Source organism: Lygodium microphyllum, chromosome 20 (assembly GCF_053477565.2).
Source record: "Lygodium microphyllum isolate KBCC chromosome 20, Lygodium_microphyllum_v1.1.10, whole genome shotgun sequence".
Taxonomy (NCBI): Eukaryota; Viridiplantae; Streptophyta; class Polypodiopsida; order Schizaeales; family Lygodiaceae; genus Lygodium; species Lygodium microphyllum.
Genome location: NC_141154.1, coordinates 65,588,610 through 65,608,589, shown reverse-complemented (window position 1 = coordinate 65,608,589; position 19,980 = coordinate 65,588,610). Strand labels below are relative to the sequence as shown.

Sequence of the window (19,980 nt, the reverse complement as noted above, 5' to 3'; positions counted from 1 at the left end):
GAAGTAATATATTAGACCAAGGAGGTCGTCTTATTATTCGACCCAATAGATTATGTAGTTAATCCATAAAACTATTACATAGAGAAATACAACTTATACCCAAGTCATGAAGGGCACATAATAGATTGAGCCATTTTTTTAATTCTAGAGGTAAATGTCATATTGATGAGAGAGAAATCTGATTCATTTGGCACAAATGTACAAGCAGATATATCCAAGTATAGCCCTTTGAGTGTATTGAGGGATAAGATCATGGATAGCATAATTCAATCAAATTAAAAGCATACAATGTAATAACATAAATTTTAGTGAGGTTCGTATTGCACGTAGTGGCTATAAACATGTGTCAATAGTGACTACATACATGTGCCAAGAGCAAACATTCATTGCCACATGATCAAGATCATGCAACTGAGTTAATGTTCACAGTTTATTGTAGCAAATTAGCATCATAAACAAATTCTTGCATAATAATTCAATTGCATGGAATGCATATTTCAATCAGATATAAGCCACATGATGTAATAACATAAATTTTGGCAAGGCTTAGGTTGCATGCAATGGCTATAAACATGTGCCAATAGTGAACCTTCATTGCTGTGTACTTAAGTTAAAATTCCAATTTATTGCAATAACATTCAAACATAAAGAAATTACTATGTGATATTTCAATTGCATGGATAGTGCAAGTTGAAGGGAGTGAGCCCTGAAGTGGAAGCATGGAGTGGAAGCAAGAGCTATGGTGGAAGGAGCAAGAGCAAGAACTCCAACAGTCACGATGTGATCGAAATTCCCTTTATTCAAATGTCATTGAAAGAATAAAGAATAAAGTGACAGTGATGGGTGTCCACCACCTACAAGGTACAAGTGTATGGGTAACTAATACACAATGCGGGTACTATCATTGTAACTAATACACGGTGAGCTAGGTACAGGTGCATTTACCCCCAACAAACAAAAAGCATAAAAATCATATAGCTCAAACGAAAACCAATTCAATCCATCAAAAACCATTCAACACATACTACCAAACTCAAACACAACAATTCACAATCTCAACCTCTCAATAAAAAAGAAAACAAACCAAAATAAAGGTCTTTAGTATTGCCTGTCAACATAGTATCTTCAATTGTGCCAACAAAAAATGTTACAGACTGGACAAAATTCTCTAACAAAAGATTGCTGAAAGGATGGACCTCCCATTTCGCATCTCTTTCTTTAGGTACTTTAAATGTCCACCACATCTCTACTTCTTTTAAGGGCAAAAATAAAATAAAAATTACACCCACAAGAGAAGGAACTTCAGGATCTATCAAAAGACCCCCACTTCCAGAAAAAGATATTTATTGTTATGAGGATCTTGACATTTTTGAAGAAGAATATGTAGATGATTTGCTACAAGAAATGCAACATATTTATTGTCCCATGATGTAATATCCCAATTCTAGTTTATTCCAGAAATCTCTCCAACCTAGCCACACTGCTGAATAACTATATGAATATCTAGAATCTATATTTCTTGATTGGTCTGAAAAAGATTATCATGCTGCTTTTGATGAGATTGATGAATATGATCTTAGTTGAATTCAATGGCAAAGAGAAGCTAACAAAGTTTTGGATCAAATGCCTCTGTGCATTGACCTAGAAAACATGCATAAGGATGAATTCACCCGCTATGTTGAAGGACGCCTTGACTCCAGATTTATGGGTGAAAGCATTGAGCAACATCCACCACACATTCCTCCAACGGAGCTTCATGCATGGTATTATCATGACCAAGAATTTTTTAAGAGGAATGCTACTTATACACTTACTTCCTCAGACGAAGATGGTGATAGCATGATCAAAGAGGACTTTGTCCATATAAATCCGCACAAATCACAAGATTCTCCTACTTTAGTTCTGCGAGCTCAAATGAATGCTCATCATGTAAGTAAAAAAACTTCAAAATTATATAACGTCAATACTTCCATTCCTATGAATGCTACAACAACTACTTCTTCATCAAAACCTTCCTACAATAGCTTCTACAAGAAAATTGGAGTACCTGAGAAGGTGGATTCATTCCCAATTTGGTCAATAGATGGGAAATCCCCTAAGAAAATAAAACTCCCCATCTATATGATGTACGCATATGTTGGACAAAAAATAGTTGAAAATCCACAAACAAATAGAATAGATATTCCGAATGCTATGATGCACCGATTTGTTAGTTGCCCCAAGCAGTGGTGGGTATCCATACACCCATAGGTGAAAATGGCAATTGTTCAACATGCAGACCCAGTTCAAATATTCTTTGAACTCTTACTTAGTGAATTAGTTGGGAACAAACTAGATGATGTACTTGAAGCAAGAGAAGCTTTCTTTAAGTCTAAATTGTGCGACCCCAGAATGTACAAAGAGTATCTTATCTATACGAGAGATCTACTCTATGAAGGACTTGACACCCATGACAATTCGATGTAAGAACACCTTGTATGTTCATTTCTTGAGCCAATTCCATTTTACTGTAAACAAAAAATGAAAGTAGAGACTTCAGGACAGTGTAGGGAAAATTATACAGACAATAGAACAAACTCAATAAAGGATCTAAAAGCTTTAATAGATTTAATCATGGCTAGTATCTCCCGTTGATAGAAATGATAATTTTGCTGCGTATAAGAGAAAATTCCTGAGGCATATCTGTAGGGGTATAGTGTGGAAGATTCTTCTTCATATAGACAAGCCAATAAACAAGTATTTAATTGGCCATGGTCATCCAATCTCTCCCAAGGACTTGTTGCTAAAGAAACTAAAAAAGGTGACATCACATTTGAACATGTGCAGGGCATCCAAAATACTATTGTTGATCTTTTGTCCTGAAAGCGACCTTGACATATGATGAAAATGTTATGTACAATATTCCACATTTGCAAGGCTTGGACAATCCTCTCCTCCCACCTACTGCATGTATACTTCACCAATTTTTAGGAAGGATAGCAAGCTGGAAGGTGCTTTCATATTGTCCAACTATGAGCGCAAGCATTGCCCTTGGTGGTTAGACATGAAAAAGGGTGAATTCTTGGAGGAAGAGAAGGAGATGTATCTCAGGCACTTGAAAGGAGAATGCAAGTCAGATTCAAGCTCTTCATGCAATTTGGATGTGCAAAAACGAAGGAAGCTAGAGGAGGAATTGAGGCAAATCAAAGAGAGAGAAGAGGCTGAGAGACTGATGAACTGTGCCAAGGGAAGACATCCTACTGATAAATCGGATCTAGAAAAGAGTATGATCTCACATTGGCCAAATTCATTGTTATTGGGGATTTTATATATTTTCTTTCTTTTTGTTGGTTTGTATGTGAGACCCATTGGGATGTTGTTTATGTAGAGTTTGTGCATTTGACTACTGCCATCCTTTCTCGCAAGAAGATGGGTCACATAGAGTTACAACATGTGCCCCTTGAACATTTTCATGAGCTTGCAAATAAAAACCCTCGAAGTCACACATATGTGTGGCCATAGCTAGCAGGAGAATTTCTTGCTAGAAATTTCAAGGAGGGTTTTGAGGTGATAAGTTCTATATAGAAGTGGATGGCAGGAAGAAGCTAAGAAATTCAAAGCCAAGCTCTTGGAGTGTGGAGTATTGTTTCATTCACCTTCCCACAAGCTCCCATGTAGTGGGTTTTGATGACATTCCTCCATGGAATAGTCTATCAAGTGAGTGTCAAGATTGTGGGAGAGAAGGAAGGAGTCTCACTTGTAGCTTTCTTGCTTGCACAATGGGGAATACACACAAGGGTGGAGGCTGAAAACAATTTTCCTCTTCTTAGTTGTGTAAGCCAAAAAAACTCTCTTACAAAGAAATAGAAGAACCCTATATATGGGTCTCAAACCAAACTCAACTAACTAAGGTGGCATACTAACTGAGCCACGAACTAGAGTAGATAAGGATAGCTGTCATGTAGCTATTATTCATGGGCGGTGTACCAACCGCATCTGCAACTGACACGTCGGTGACATAAATGCACAACGGTCACCCTAGCATATCACGAGTGGAGCTCGATATCTCAACACTCCCCCTCGAGCTCAATCCCAATTCCTGCACACCAAGCAGGTCTCTGAACTTGCAGAGCTTCTCTGCGCCCAATGCCTTCGTGAATATGTCAGCTACCTGATCCTGTGTGCTGACATAAACTAGATCAATAAGACCTAGTAAAACCCTCTCTCGCACATAGTGATAATGCACCTCAATGTGCTTTGTTCTAGCATGATAGACTGGGTTATTTGCCAAGTGTATACTGCTCATGTTGTCAGAATAAATGACAACTGGCCCATCTGTAGGCTGATGCATATCATAAAGTAGCTTATGCAACCAAGCTACCTCACATGCAGCCATTGCTGCGCCCCTGTACTCACCCTCTGTGCTCGACAAGGCAATTGTAGGCTATTTCTTGCTGCTCCAAGTGACTGCAGCACTCCCAAAAGAGAACACATATCCACTGATAGATCGTCTATCAGAAATACTACCAGCCCAATCAGCATCAGTGTATCCATGCAACTGTATCTGAACCCCAGTCTCATAAAGTAGTCCATACTGCAATGTGGACTTCACATACCTGAGTATGCGTCTAGCCGCATCCAAATGTGGTTTCCTTGGAGCCTGCATAAACTGACTTACCAATCCAACAGTATAGCTCAAATCTGGCCTGGTAATAGTCATATAAATCAAGCTTCCTACTATGCATCTGTACATAGTAGGGTCTTCCAGAAGCTCACCTGCATCTGCGCTCAGCTTCACATTCTGCTCCAAAGGAACTGAAATAGGCTTACAGCCTGTCATCCCATATTTGGACAGCATGTCCAATCCATACTGCCTCTGCAAGAGCTGTATCCCACTTGGTGATCTAATCACCTCAATGCCCAAGAAATAATGCAGCTCTCCCAAATCCTTCATCTCAAACTTCTGCTTCAATAGCATTTTCACATGAAGGATATCTTCATCACTGTCACCTGTCATAATCAAATCATCAACATAAATGACAAGTAGCATAATATCTTTCTCTGTTTTTCTCACATAAAGTGAGAAGTCTGCCTTGGAAATCTGAAAGCCAATAGTGACAAGATATTGTCCTATCTTGTCAGACCATGCTCTAGGTGCTTGCTTCAAGCCGTACAATGCTTTCTTCAACCTGCAAACAAACTCAGGATGAACAACATGCACATAACCTGGTGGCTGCTCCATATAGACCTCTTCTTGCAAATCACCATGCAAGAAGGCATTCTTTACATCCATCTTATGTAAAGACCATTCCTTTGATGCAGCCATAGCAATGACTGCTCTTACAGTTGCCATCCTTGCAACCGGACTAAATGTTTCTTCATAATCAATGCCATATGTTTGTGCATACCCCTTGACTACTAATCTTTCCTTGTATCTGTTCACAGAACCATCTGCATTGTGCTTCACCTTATAAACCCACTTACAGCCAATTGCATTCTTATCTTTAGGCAAAGGTACCAATTCCCATATAGCATTTGCTTCCAAGGCATCCATTTCTTCATCCATGGCTTTCTCCCATTTTTCTTTTCCCATGGCTTGCTCAAAAGAAGTGGGTTCTGGTTCCTGTATCACTTTGACCATATATGCATAGTGAATGGCTGTAAATCCATCATATTTCAGCCTATCCACAGGATACCTAGCTCTGGTAGACCTGCACAAAGTAGGTTCACTCCTAGGTGCTCTCAAAACATCCCTGGTCTTCCTTACTCCAGGTGTAACAATAGAAGGAATACCCAACTCATCATCAATGCTCTGTTCTGAGCCACTGGATTCACCATCCACATAAGAGTGACCTGCATTCACATCAAACATGGGCTGATCTACCTTCTCTTTTCCTTTTCGTGATACCTGCATACCACTATCTGCATTGCTTTGAGAAGATTCTCTTTATCTCAATTTGCCTATCCATGGCGAAGAATGTGAACCACTGCTAGAGGACACTCCAGGTCCACTAATATTTTGTGACTGCTGATGTGAATTCTGTGCAGCATTACCATTTTGTGCATCTACATCATCAATCACATTTACTGGTTTATACCAACTACTCATCTCATCAAAAACAACATCTCTGCTCACTGTAAACTTACGAGTAGAAGGGTTATAGCATCTATACCCTTTTTGCTGCAGAGAGTAACCAATAAAGATGCACTTCTCAGCTTTTGGATCCAACTTGGATCTCAACTCATCTGGCACATGAACATAGGCAATGCATCCAAAAATCTTCAAATGAGAAATATCTGGTTTCCTACCAGTATACCTCTCCTCTGGAGTCATCCCATGTATTGCTGCAGTGGGAGTCCTGTTCATTATGTAGACTGCTGTAGCAACTGCTTCAGCCCAATAGAAGTGTGGCAGGTCTTTTTCATTGAGCATGGCACGAGATACCTCTCCAATATGCCTGTTTTTCCTTTCTGCAATTCCATTTTGTTGTGGGGTATGACTGCATGAATATTGTTGCTTTATGCCATGCTCTTGCAAAAACCTTACAAACTCATTTGAGAGGTACTCTCCCCCTCCATCTGACCTTAGGCATTTTATTTGCAGACCTGTTTCTTTTTCAACCATAGCTTTAAGAGTTTTGAAATGCCCAAAAACTCACTTTTCTTTTTCATGAAATACACCCAAACTTTTCTGCTATAGTCATCAATAAAAGTGACAAAATAATGACAGCCTCCAAGAGATGCAGCTTTAGTAGTCCACACATCAGAGTGGATTAATTCCAATGGCTTTTTATTCTCTTGAACATGTCTAGGAAATGGTTTCCTTGCCTGTTTTCCAAATTGGCAGGCTTCACATACCTTATGCATTTCTGCAACCTTGAATTTAGGCAATCCTGCAACAATATTTTGGGCCTGCATTGATTTAAGTCGCTGTACATTAACATGACCAATGCGTTTATGCCAGATATCAATATCTGCAACTACACCGGTCCCATGTGCAGACATTGCTGCACTCAATTCAGACATGTCTGCATCCAACGTAAACATTTTGCCCTTCTTCTTTCCTTTTGCTATCAAGCGACCTTTATTTTTCATATCCTCAACAAAGCATCCATGAGGATTAAATCTGACCTACAAGCCCTGCTCAACCATTTGACCAACAGAAACCAGATTCTTGGTGATATTCGGGACATGAAATACATCGGACAGGTATTTCTTTTTCCCATCCTGCATAGACAAAGGAATTTTTCCAATCTGCACAATAGGATGTGCAATATCATCACCAGTCTCCACAAATCCTGGTTTTTCCATTTTTCTTGCATCCTCCATCCATTCTGCATGACCTGTCATGTGGTTTGATGCACCTGAGTCAACATACCATACATCATTACTTTCTTCTGCACTTGTCACAGAATTATTCATGTGCTGCACCATAAACAAATGCTCATTTCTGCCATCACCCTGTCTATTAGAAGACACATAATTCCCTTGTTGCAATTTTCCATTCATGATGTCATTCTACTTTTTATAGCAGTCTTTAGCCATATGACCAATTTTATCACAGTAGTAGCATTCAACATTACTGTTTGCATTTTGGCCTCTTTGCCATCCACCACGACCTCTTTGGCTCCCCCTGCCTCTAGAGTTACCACGTCCTCCTCCATAGGACTGGTTTTCTTGAGTTTGCTGCATATTCTGATTTCTACCACGGCCTCCAGATCGGCCTCCTCTACCTCTGCCTCTACCTCTTCCAGCATTTGAGAAGAAAACAACTTCTTTTGAAGTTCCTCCTGAAGAAGATGCACCACCATTTCTCTACTCCTTAGAAATTAGAAGAGCAATCAACTCCTCAAAATCAGGAAATCTTTCACGGACGGAAATGGATGTTCGAAACTGTGCATAATCCTTTCCTAGACCATTCAAGGTCACTGAGACTAAATCATCATCTTCCACTGGCGACCCAATAGAAGCAAGTGCATCTGCAATCTTCTTCACCTTCATGTGGTAGTCATTGATGCTCATATTTTCTCTTTGCACATTATGCAACTCTTGCTTGAGCTGCATTTTCCTGGCTTGCGTATTTGTGCTATATATTTTTGACAAAGTATCCCATGCCTCCTTTGGCGTACTTGCATCCTGAATATGCACAATCATAGAGTCTGAAATACTGATAGACAGCCAGTACATAACTTTCCTGGCTCTCTCATGCCATGCTTTAAATGCCTGCATTTGCTGTTGATTGGGAACATCAAGAAGAACTGGTTCTTCTTCATTTCCTGCAACAAATTCCCAATATCCTTTTCCCATAAGGAAATTCGTCATTCTAAACTTCCATGCTTGGAAGTTGTTCTTGTCAAGCTTTTCAGTTACAATCTGTTAAAGAGAATCAGACGCCATTACAGAACACTGCAAAAAATTCTGTCACTGCAAAAAAACACAGCTTCACCCTCACAAGGGCAAATCTGCAAAACTGGCGAAAGTGGTATTTGACCACACAGTCACTTCCTAGTGACGATTTTGCATCAACAGGCAACAAGGATGATTCTGTAACTCCCAATGTCTCTGTGCACAAGCATACGATGCAATTTCTACAGTAACTTTTCACCGACCTGTAGAACAGTGGCTGCACAGCATAAAACTGGGCCTTTTCCTGAGTGCGTGCAGAAAACTTCCGCCTCCAAAACAGGCCCCGAAATGGCCTCAAATCAAAAAAACAGGGTCGCCAAGGGCTAAAGCTTTATCCCGCAGCATATACTGCCCTCTTGCTTCACCGCGAAGGGCGTCTCAACCTGAGACAATGCACTCTTGCAATTTCCGGCTATGCTACCTGCAGAGATCTGCTCCCAAAACAGAAAATGAAAGCAACACTACTCCTCTTACCAGAACACCGCGAGCTTGGCTTGCTTTCTTGAGCTCCTTACCACGAACAAGGCTCTGATACCATGTCAAGATTGTGGGAGAGAAGGAAGGAGTCTCACTTGTAGCTTTCTTGCTTGCACAATGGGGAATACACACAAGGGTGGAGGCTGAAAATAGTTTTCCTCTTCTTAGTTGTGTAAGCCAAAAAAACTCTCTTACAAAGAAATAGAAGAACCCTATATATGGGTCTCAAACCAAACTCAACTAACTAAGGTGGCATACTAACTGAGCCACGAACTAGAGTAGATAAGGATAGCTGTCATGTAGCTATTATTCATGGGTGGTGTACCAACCGCATCTGCAACTGACACGTCAGTGACATAAATGCACAACGGTCACCCTGGCATATCACGAGTGGAGCTCGATATCTCAACAGTGAGCATATCAAGTCATCATTGATAGAGGCAAGTGTAGTTATGGATGACTTGGGATGGAAGCTTATTATTTGTATCCCTTCATGCCTTGGAGTTGTGAAGAAAATGACATCACACACAGGATTGGAGATAGGTATCCAATGGGCAATGGAGTGTTCAAATCCTTACTCAAGTACAACAAAATGCGGAGTCTCCTTCAAGGTGTGAGGTGTTTTTTATGTCTCTTGGTTGCTCAATAGCAATTCCATTTTAGTTGCATTGTACTTAAGTGTATTTGTGTTTACACAGAGTTGAGTTTTTCACATGATGGCTTTCCATAAGGTTGGAAAGAGACCAAAATATGACATAGAGGCCGCCTCAAAGGTAGGAAAAATAATCAGTATACCCTTGTTCAATGATGCGATTGAAATATAAGTTTCAATGTTAGCTTTGAGTTCTAAAAATGGTAATTGTATATTATGATAGCACAGGTTGGGAATGACTTGCAAGAAGATTTGATAGAGGACGTCATCCACCATTACTTGCCCTCATCTTTGAAAGCACGGCATGATGGCAAGAGTGGTAGATGGCATGGGCCGCTAGAGAAAAGTGCCTCACATATGTTGCTATTCATGGAGGCATTTTTCCCTCCTAATGGTTGTGTACTTGAGATTGGAGGAGGAACTTCACCTTGCATGAAGGCAGCCATGCTTATTAGGTGACACCCCTACATGGTGATGGAGAGTGATGCTGAGATATGTGAAAAGTATTAGCTTCATTTTGTCAATGGTTACTTCTATGACACGAATACAATTGGAGCTATGGATGTTGACACTAAGGACAATGAAGATGCTGAGGCATTCATGTGCAATGTTCCATCCGATAAGTAAGTGAATGAGTCCAATGTCTTAAGTGTATCTTAGTCATATTATTTTCTGCAAATAAGCTGAATCGTTGTAGCTATTTGCCATGTTATGCAGAGGTAGGACATGGCAAGTAGCATATGACACAAGTATTGTCAAAAGAAGAAGAAGACCAAAATGTGTTTTCATTGATGACACTGCTATTGAGGATTAAGTTTTTTTTCCTTTATGGTTACCAACAACCATGCACATTTCTAAATTTTGATGATACTTCAATTTCTATCGTTCATAATAATAGTACCAATGTTATGCTATTTGTGCTCCACTCTATTCAATGCTATGCTACTTGTGTTCCATTCTATTCAATGTTATGACATAAATAGTGTCAAAAGAAGAAGACCAAAATGTGTTTTCATTGATGACAATGCCGTGGAGGATAGAGTTTTGTTGACTTTATGGTTACCAACAACCATGTACAATTATACATTTTGATGATGCTTCGATTTCTATCATTCTCGTAATAATAGCCCCAATGTTATGCTATTTTTGCTCCACACAGATTCAATGTTTTATTGTTGACAGTGGAAGTACCACATATTTGTGAGAGTGGTGGGAACTTTTATTATTGACAATGGAAGTGTCGTGGTATGTTTGTAAAGGTGGGATGTGTTGCATGATATAAATCCTTTTGTTATGCTCATGGATAATGGTTACCTCGTGGATAATAAATAGCACATGGTTGTTTTCTTTGAGAAACTATATTTGTCAAGTATTCATAAATACTTGCTCGTGCTCGACTCACTCACCACTTCCTGCTTGCCAAAAGTGGACATACTCCCATCCAATTGGTATGTAATCCAATGATCTTTCATGCAAAGATCAAGTATATTGAGATCCGTTACCACTTTATTAGAGAGGCAATTGAGGGCAAGTAAATAGATCTTGTCGAGATCTCTATAGATGAGAATGCTATAGATTTGCTTACTACAAGTCTCCTAGTGGATGATGACTGTAGGATGAGACCATCTATTCCTCAACTTGTTATACTTATATGTACACTTTTTACTTTCTTACTTTTTTCTTGTTTCCTCCTCACTCATGCACATTTGCCTAGGAGGTTGTTGGGGGGTTAGATGCCACATGTGCCTAGCCAACTACATTTATCTTTTTCTTCTTGCCCGCTTTCATATACATTACAGGTGGTGGCTATCCATCATTATCACTTTATTCTTTATTCTTAATATGACAATAGAATAAGGGAAGGAAAATCACATATTGTGATTGTTGGAGTTCCCGCATACGATCATACACTCTCTCTTGCTCCAACATCCATAGCTCTTGCTTCTACATATGCTCTCATTCTTACTCATCCCTTTCACCTTTCATGCAAGGTCAATGGGGTGGACCATCTCCACTAGCTTGTCAAGGGCCATGAGCATGATAGAACATTACATATAGAGGCTCTATGAGACCATCCTAATGAAGCTCTCCAATGACCTAGGCGTATCCTTGTACAATGAAAGCTAGCACTGAGATGAATTGGCCTGCAAACTAGTCATGTTCAAGCAACAAATTCAAGAAAGGTGTGATGAGAGCCTATATACCTCTATTTGAACATTTAAAAATAACTTTAAGCCCAACTTAGATTGCTCCCTAACACCTTGAAAAACATGGAGAGGATTCAAGGAATCACTTTTATGATAGAAGTGCCAACAAACCAAGAGGACCTAAACTGACAGTTGTGAAAAAAGGGTTACGAAGAGTACGAGCTCAAGGCAATAGGATTGATACAACCTAGGTAGCCCCATCCAACCTCTCCCATTGCCGTGGATTCATCCACAATAATGACACCGCCCATGTGTTAGATTTCATGGAAGCAGCAAGGAGAGCAACACGGAGTGAAGCAACATGCTTCCTCTCTCTATTCTTCTTCTTATTCATTTTGCACACACATAGTGCATATACAACCTAAGGTCATAAAGACCATTCACACTAGAAGTAGAACCGACTTATTTAATATACCTAACTAATCTAGCCAGACTAGTTGTGTCCAGCTCATGTCGATCAAACACACATATATGAGCTTGATATTCTAACACTCCCCCTCAAGCTCAAGACAACATATGTACTCCAAGCAGCTGTCTAAAACCACAAAACTTATCTTTACCCAAGGACTTGGTAAAGATATCCGCTACCTGTTCATCAGTCTTCACATGCATAAGATCAACTCGTCCTGCAAGAACCATCTCTCTGATGAAATGGTAGTGTACCTCTATGTGTTTCGTCCTGGCATGATAGACTAGATTCATAGCCAGGAGTACACTACTTATATTGTCACATAGTAACTTCACTGGAGCATCTACCTGTATGTCCAAATCAGCCATAAGCTTGAGCAGCCATGAAATCTCGCATGCTGCCAATGCAGCACCCCTGTACTCTGCCTCAGTACTCGACAAAGCAACCGTAGGCTGCTTCTTGCTGCTCCAGCTAATCATGCCGCTACCAAATCCAAATGCATATCCACTCGTAGATCTACGATCATATGAGCAACCTGCCCAATCTGCATCTGTGTATCCAGTCAATATCAAGGGCTTATCTCTGACATAGAACAGCCCATACTCTACAGTGGACTTAACATATCTCATAATGCGTCTAACTGCATCCAAGTGCGGCTTTCTAGGCTTCTGCATAAACTGGCTTATGAGCCCTACAGCATAGCTCAAGTCAGGCCTAGTGATGGTCAAGTAAATCAAGATGCCAACCATCTGTCTGTACATAGTCACATCCTCTACTTCAGCCCCAATGTTCATGTCTAGCTTGACATTCTGATCAAGAGGTGTATCCAGCGGTTTGCATTCAGCCATGCCATACTTCTTTAGCATCTCTATGGCATAGTGCTTCTGCATCAACCATAACCCATTGTCAGCTGGAATTACCTCAATGCCTAAGAAATATTTCAGTTCTCCCAGGTCTTTCATGTCAAATTCAGATTTCAGCATCTTCATTACATGCTGTATGCCCAAGTCATCATCACCAGTGATTATCAAATCATCAATGTATATGACCAGCACTACTAAACCACTGTTAGTCTTCTTTGTAAATAGGCTATGATCAGCCCTGCCAATAGCAAAACCCAATCTCTGCAAGTAGTTACTGATCCTAGCATGCCAAGCTCTCGGAGCCTGTTTCAGCCTGTACAATACCTTTTTCAGCCTGCATACATAATGCTAAAATCAGGGTGAACATACCCTTCCGACTGAACCATATAGACATCCTCTGCTAGGTCACCGTTAAGAAATGCATTCTTAACATCCATCTGCTGCAATTTCCAGCCTTTAGTAGCAGCCAAGGCAATCATAGTGCGTATGGTTGCCATCTTGGCAACAGGGCTGAATGTTTCCTCATAATCAAGTCCATACTGTTGGGCATACCCCTTTGCAACCAGCCTGGCTTTGTATCTCTCCACACTGCCATCTGACTTGCATTTGATTTTGTAGACCCATTTGCAGCCAATGGTCTTTTTCCCTTCAGGCAGTGGTACTAAATCCCATGTTTTATTTTCAACCAAGGCATTCATTTCTTCATCCATGGCTACACACCAATTCTCATCTTTCACTGCTTCAGCATATGTACTTGGTTCTTTGACCTCCATCACTTTTGTCATGTACGCATAATGCTTTGCAGAGTAGCCACTGTATGTCAACCTGTCAACAGGGTATCTGACCCTCTGCGAGCGTCTAAGCTGTGGTGCACTACTCGATTCCCCTCTCATGAGGCGGAATATACCTGCTATGCCTTGTGCCAGGCATATAGACAGTCGGAATACCAAGTTCGCTGTCTAAAGTATCACCAGACTCAAAGCCAGAAGTCATTCTGCCAGGTGTCATCATACCAGATGCATCCTCAATAACTTTCTCTTTTCCTTTGCTGTCCAAGAAATCATGTCTCCCCCTCATTGACATACCGGTGTCAGTGGATGGCGAGCTCCTCAATCTCCCTGTCCATGGGGATACTGTCTGACTACGAGGTCCTGTCATAACAGTACTCTGCTGTAAATCAATTGTAGAGGCATGAGTGGAAGGAGTATCCGCTGGCACTGCAACTGGTGATACATACCAAGAACCCATCTCATCAAAGATAACATCCCTGCTTACCAAAGTTTCCCTGGTAGAGGGATCATAACATTTGTATGCCTTCTTCTCCTGCGAATATCCAATGAAAACACACTTATGTGCTTTGGGATCCAACTTCTTCCTTTTCTCATCTGGAATATGCACATAAGCAAGACAGCCAAAGACTTTCATGTGACTTACATTCGGCTTATAGCCATACAACTTCTCAAACGGTGTCATCTCATGAATACTTGCAGTGGGAGTCCTGTTCAAAATGTATTCTGCTGTCATAACAGCCTCTGCCCAATAGTAAAGTGGCATATGCTTTTCATTCATCATAGCCCTAACAACTTCCATCAGAATTCTATTCTTCCTTTCAGCTACTCCGTTTTGCTGCGGAGTGTAGCTGCAGGTGAGCTGCCTACGAATGCCATTTTCAGCCAAGAAATCATCAAATTCATTTGATACACACTCCCCACCACTATCAGATCTCAAGGAAGAGATGTAGCATTCAAACTCCTTCTCAACCTGTGCTTTAAATTGTTGAAAAACAGCAAAGACCTCATCCTTTGTTTTCAATATGTAAAGCCAGGTATAGCGACTGTAGTCGTCAATGAAGGATACATAATATCTGGATCCTCCCATAAATACATTATGAGCTGGCCCCCAAACATCAGAGTGCACTAACTGCAATGGACGTGTACTCTGTCGTACATGCCTGACAAATGGCAATCGTGACTGCTTACCGAACTGGCAAGCCTCGCATACATGACCAATATCTGAATATTGGAACTTCGGTAACCCTATAACCAGCTGTTTCTTTTGCATAATTTGCAGCCTTTGCAAATTGACATGCCCCACTCTCTTGTGCCATATTTCCAAATCCCTAATAGTGCCAGAACCATGGGCAAACATAGCTGAATTCAGCTCTAGCAAAGAAACATCAAGAGTAAACATTCTGCCATTCCTGTGACCACGAGCTATCAACTTGCAGCCATTGCCAAATTCTTCAATGAAGCAGCCATGCTTATTGAATCTAAACTGCAAGTTCTGCTCTGTCATCTGACCAACAGATAACAAGTTCTTCTTAATTGAAGGGACATGCAATACATCATGCAAATTTTTCTTTCTGCCATTATGGACCACAAGAGGCACTTTGCCTTTATGCTCAATGCTATGCTGCGTGTCATCACCTGTGCATACATAGCCATGTTTTTCAGCCACCATATCCGTGAACCAATCACCGTGAGGGGTCATGTGATTCGACGCCCCCGAGTCAATGTACCACACTGTATCATCAGATGATTTTTCAGCAGCCTTATCTTTGACATACTGCATGGCAAACAGTCTATCACCAGAGTCATCTGCCTGACTGGACGTAGCATAATGTCCATGCTGCTTGCCCTTCTGGTTTCCTTGCTTCTTCCAGCAGTCCTTTGCAATATGCCCATACTTTTCGCAGTAGTAACAATCCTTATCTTTATTTGGATTGTCTGACTAACGCTGCTGCTGCCATGAGCCTCTGCCACGGGAGTTAGATCTCCCCCTGCCTCGAAAGTTTCCACCACCTCTTGCATTTGATGACTATTGATTGCTATTACTATAGGATGCATTCTGCTGGCCTCCTCTGCCAGATCCATAGCCTCTACCACGGCTACCACGACCACGCTGATTCGAGTAAAAAATTGCATCCTTATTCTTTGAGCTGCTTGACCCTGTAGCTAAGCCAAGCTTCACCTCTTCATGAATCAATAATGCAACCAGCTCATTAAAGTCAGGCATCTCAGCCCACACAGATACTGAAGTGTCAAAAGACTTGTACTCCGGACCCAAGCCATTTAAGGTCACTGCAACCATATCCTCATCTTCTACCTGTGAGCCAACAGATGCCAGCTGATCTGCTATGGTCTTAACCTCTGTGACATAATCTTGTATGGATCTGTTCTTCCTCTCTATGTTATTGAATTTCTGCTTCAGTTGTATCTTCCTTGCACTTGTAGTTGTGCCATAGTATTTGACCAATATATTCCATGCATCTGCTGGGGATTTACAGTTCATGATCTGCATCACCATAGCATCCGAGATACATAATGACAACCAATGTAAAACTCTGCGAGCTCTTTCCGTCCAAGCTCGATGCGCTCGTCTTTGATCAGCTGTAGGATTCCTGTCTAGAACTTCAGGTTCAGCCTCAACACCTGTCACTAAGTCCCAATATCCTTTGCCTATCAGAAAGTTCTCCATGCGAAACTTCCATATTGCATAATTGTTGCTATCAAGCTTTTCTCCCACAATCTGGGTTACATTATCAGTTCTATCAGCATTTGCCATGTTGTAGACCTTGCCTGACTACCTGCAAACCAAGATCTTCTTAACAGTTCAACTTCAGCCCGGAACTGTTTATGACAGTTTTCTGCAATTAATTGTAGTAAAAAACCAGGGTATTTCAGCCCACTGATAGTCCAAAACAGCTCACACCAAGTGGCTTAACCTGTGAGTAGAGCAGTCAATGCAAATACTATGTATTCACTTCGGTCTGAACTCCTACAACCTCACTGCCAGGATACATATATGCAGTCTGAAAACTGTAATTCTGTGAGTGACCAGCAGTGATTTCAAGCCCAAAACTCAGTAGTATACATGGCATACATGTCCCAAACCTTCATAGACATCTGCTAGTACATGTAGCAATCCGAGCATAACCAATGGGGCACAGATCAGTGCATAGATAGAATGTATAAGTATCAAGCCTTCTGCTTACAAATTGCAGTTAGCAACTTCTCAGTAAACCACAGTCAATCCAGCTCCAAAAACAACCTCAAATCATGTCAGACATTCACTTTGAAGTGTTAGGTTCAATATATGAGCATTCGGGTAACTATAGGCATCCTGTCTTCATGAATCCAATTCATATATTGCATTTACTACTTGCAACCACTGAGATAATGTCACTGCAGTAATCACGAGCCTTATACTTCAACTTCCATGATCCCTTGATGCTCAACCCAATCCATAAACCTCCAGCATACATATCCCATGTCATACATATGATAGATCCCAGCCAAGTGTCAAGTAATGCTTCAATGAAAGCTAATGCTTGCTGCCCACTGTTTTGAGACAGGTTTCCAGCCTGTTTACACTTTCAGATCTGAGTATTTTCTTCAAGAAACTTCAGCTCAAAGGCATGAGAACTGATGCATATGTCTTCCAGAGTGCTCCTAGGCTCCAATGAGGTCCATAAAGCATGTCAGAGAGCTTCAAGGCTCTTCCAAAGTATTGCATATGTTGTATATACACTGTATACAGTAGTTCAGCCTTCTGTCCCAGGTCTGTGTACTCTGATTTTAGCTCATAACAGAGCTCCAACACAAGCAATGGCTTCTTGTAGCCCTGAACTACCTTCCAATATACGCTCACTAGCATTTGATGACTTCTTGTACAGTGCTCATGTCAATTTTGCTTCAGCAGAAGCGATGCCTTCATCAGGCGCAAACACGCAGGTCTGACAGGAGTGTACAGCAACACCATTTGATGATAATAATCATGATAGGGCCCACACTAATACTCAATCAAGCCTTTGAAGACTCCTCAGCAAGCTACAACTCCTCCTTCAAGCAATAGGAATCCAATGCTTCACAGTACATACCTCTGTGTGACCATTGATGGAAATGACAGCCAGTCCTCTTCCTTTTCCAGCTCTTCAGGTCAATCTTCAAGTCTTCTTCTTGAGTGCATTCCACCAGTGAGCCCATTCATGGCTCTGATACCATGTTAGATTTCATGGAAGCAGGAAGGAGAGCAACACGGAGTGAAGCAACATGCTTCCTCTCTCTATTCTTCTTCTTATTCATTTTGCACACACATAGTGCATATACAACCTAAGGTCATAAAGACCATTCACACTAGAAGTAGAACCGACTTATTTAATATACCTAACTGATCTAGCCAGACTAGTTGTGTCCAGCTCATGTCGGTCAAACACACATGTACGAGCTTGATATTCTAACACCATGGACCTACCAGGCTTACCAAATTTTGACATAAGGGAGTTAGAGGACCAAGCCATAGTAGCTGAAGAGGAAGACCTAGAGCAGAGGGAGGCCTACATGGCCATGATCTAGACCCTATGAGCCCAACCACATAAGGTATCAAAGTATCCCATCCCCTTGAGCTCCTATCAATAGAAGAGGAAGAAAACCTCAAGGAGACAATATAGAAATACCAAGAGAAGCGGGAGGGGAGACCTTCTATGAAGTTTGACTTCAAGGAGAATGAAGAGAGCAAGATTCGGAGAGCCACTCCCATTACCCACCCTACAACTACTCGTACTATGAATAGCTAAATACATTGCTACAAAGTGGTTTGACCCCCTAGATATGAAAGCTTATCAAAGGTCATGTAGGATTCAAGGAAGCTGGGGGAGGTACCTGAAATTGAAGCCCATGGAAGTATAGCCAAGACTATTGAAATGGCAATGCCTCCTATCTCCAACTTGTTGTGAAGGCCTCTATGTAAAGTCTTGAAGGTGTGTCCTCCATGCTTTTGAGACTTCTTTTGCTTTCTTTAAAATAAGAATCACAAGCTTAGTATTGTATCTATGCTTCCAAAAGGGACTCAAATAATTAGATTGGATGGTGCACACAGAAGTTGTTTGAAATCCATCGGTGCCCTTTCAATACATTGTTGGATTTGACCTATTGGATTTGTTGCCATGCTTGCAAATTTTTGAGCTTCTCTATGTCTTGTGGAGTCTTTCATACCTTTATTAGCTATATGGAATGGTTATATTGAGGCAAACATCTAAGAAAACTTATAATCCCTCAATGGATTCAACCCCTCTAGAGTCACGTACAACTCCACAAAATGCTAGAAAGTATGGGAAATGAAACTAGGGTGCTTTTTCTCTTTCCTAAAGTAAACTTCAATAGGAATCAACGACCCTAGTGTCAAATGATACAACTATAGAAACTCCACAAAATGCTTAAACTTATGGGAAAGGAAAGTATAGTGCTTTTGCATATGGAAAAATCAAGTCCTAGTAGGATTCACGATCTTGTGTCGAGAACCAGTGATACCAATGAAAATGCATCAAACTTTGAGATGAGAAAATAAGGTTCTTTTCAACATGCAAAAAGGCCATCCCAGCAAAAGAACTGAGCCATAAATGGAATAAGAAATATTCCTTGCTGAAAGAAACCCTAGAAAGGGGGAAAAAGAAGCTTAAGGAGCCTTTGCCCATGCCAAAAGTGAATGTATTCAAGTCCCAAGAGTTTATGGAAAGAAGGATGAATCAACAACTTGATTCCCATAGAGGAGCTCAAAAAACTATCCTCATGATATCCAATGCACTATCCTTGAGATCGGTAAAGGATATTTACAATAGAAGACGAATTAATATGAGCTAGCAAAGTGGGGCCTTGGCCTAACTTCAAGAAACTACAAAAATCTTTCTAATAAATTTCATACATGATAGCTATGCTATATGTTTCCCGTGTTCATAGGATCACACTTGTGGATAAGGACATGCACACAACCAAACTGATAAGGTATGGGCTTGATGATATGCTTATGCCAATGCATATAACCAACAAGAAGGCCTACAACATTGTGAACATTCCCCTCATAAAAAAGCTAAAGGAGAGCATTATGGAAATAGAGGAAGTAACTAGGCAAGATACCAAGGGAGACAAAGAAAAAGAGATAGATAAAGAGAAAGAGGACAAACAAGTGGAGGAAGAGAGAATATGAAGAACA

General features: G+C 40.8%; 1 pseudogene; it reads left to right on the top strand.

Moving 5' to 3' along the window:
• Positions 1 to 3,043: 3,043 nt before the first annotated feature.
• LOC148018971 (uncharacterized) lies at positions 3,044 to 9,973 on the top strand (annotated as a pseudogene).
• Positions 9,974 to 19,980: the final 10,007 nt, after the last annotated feature.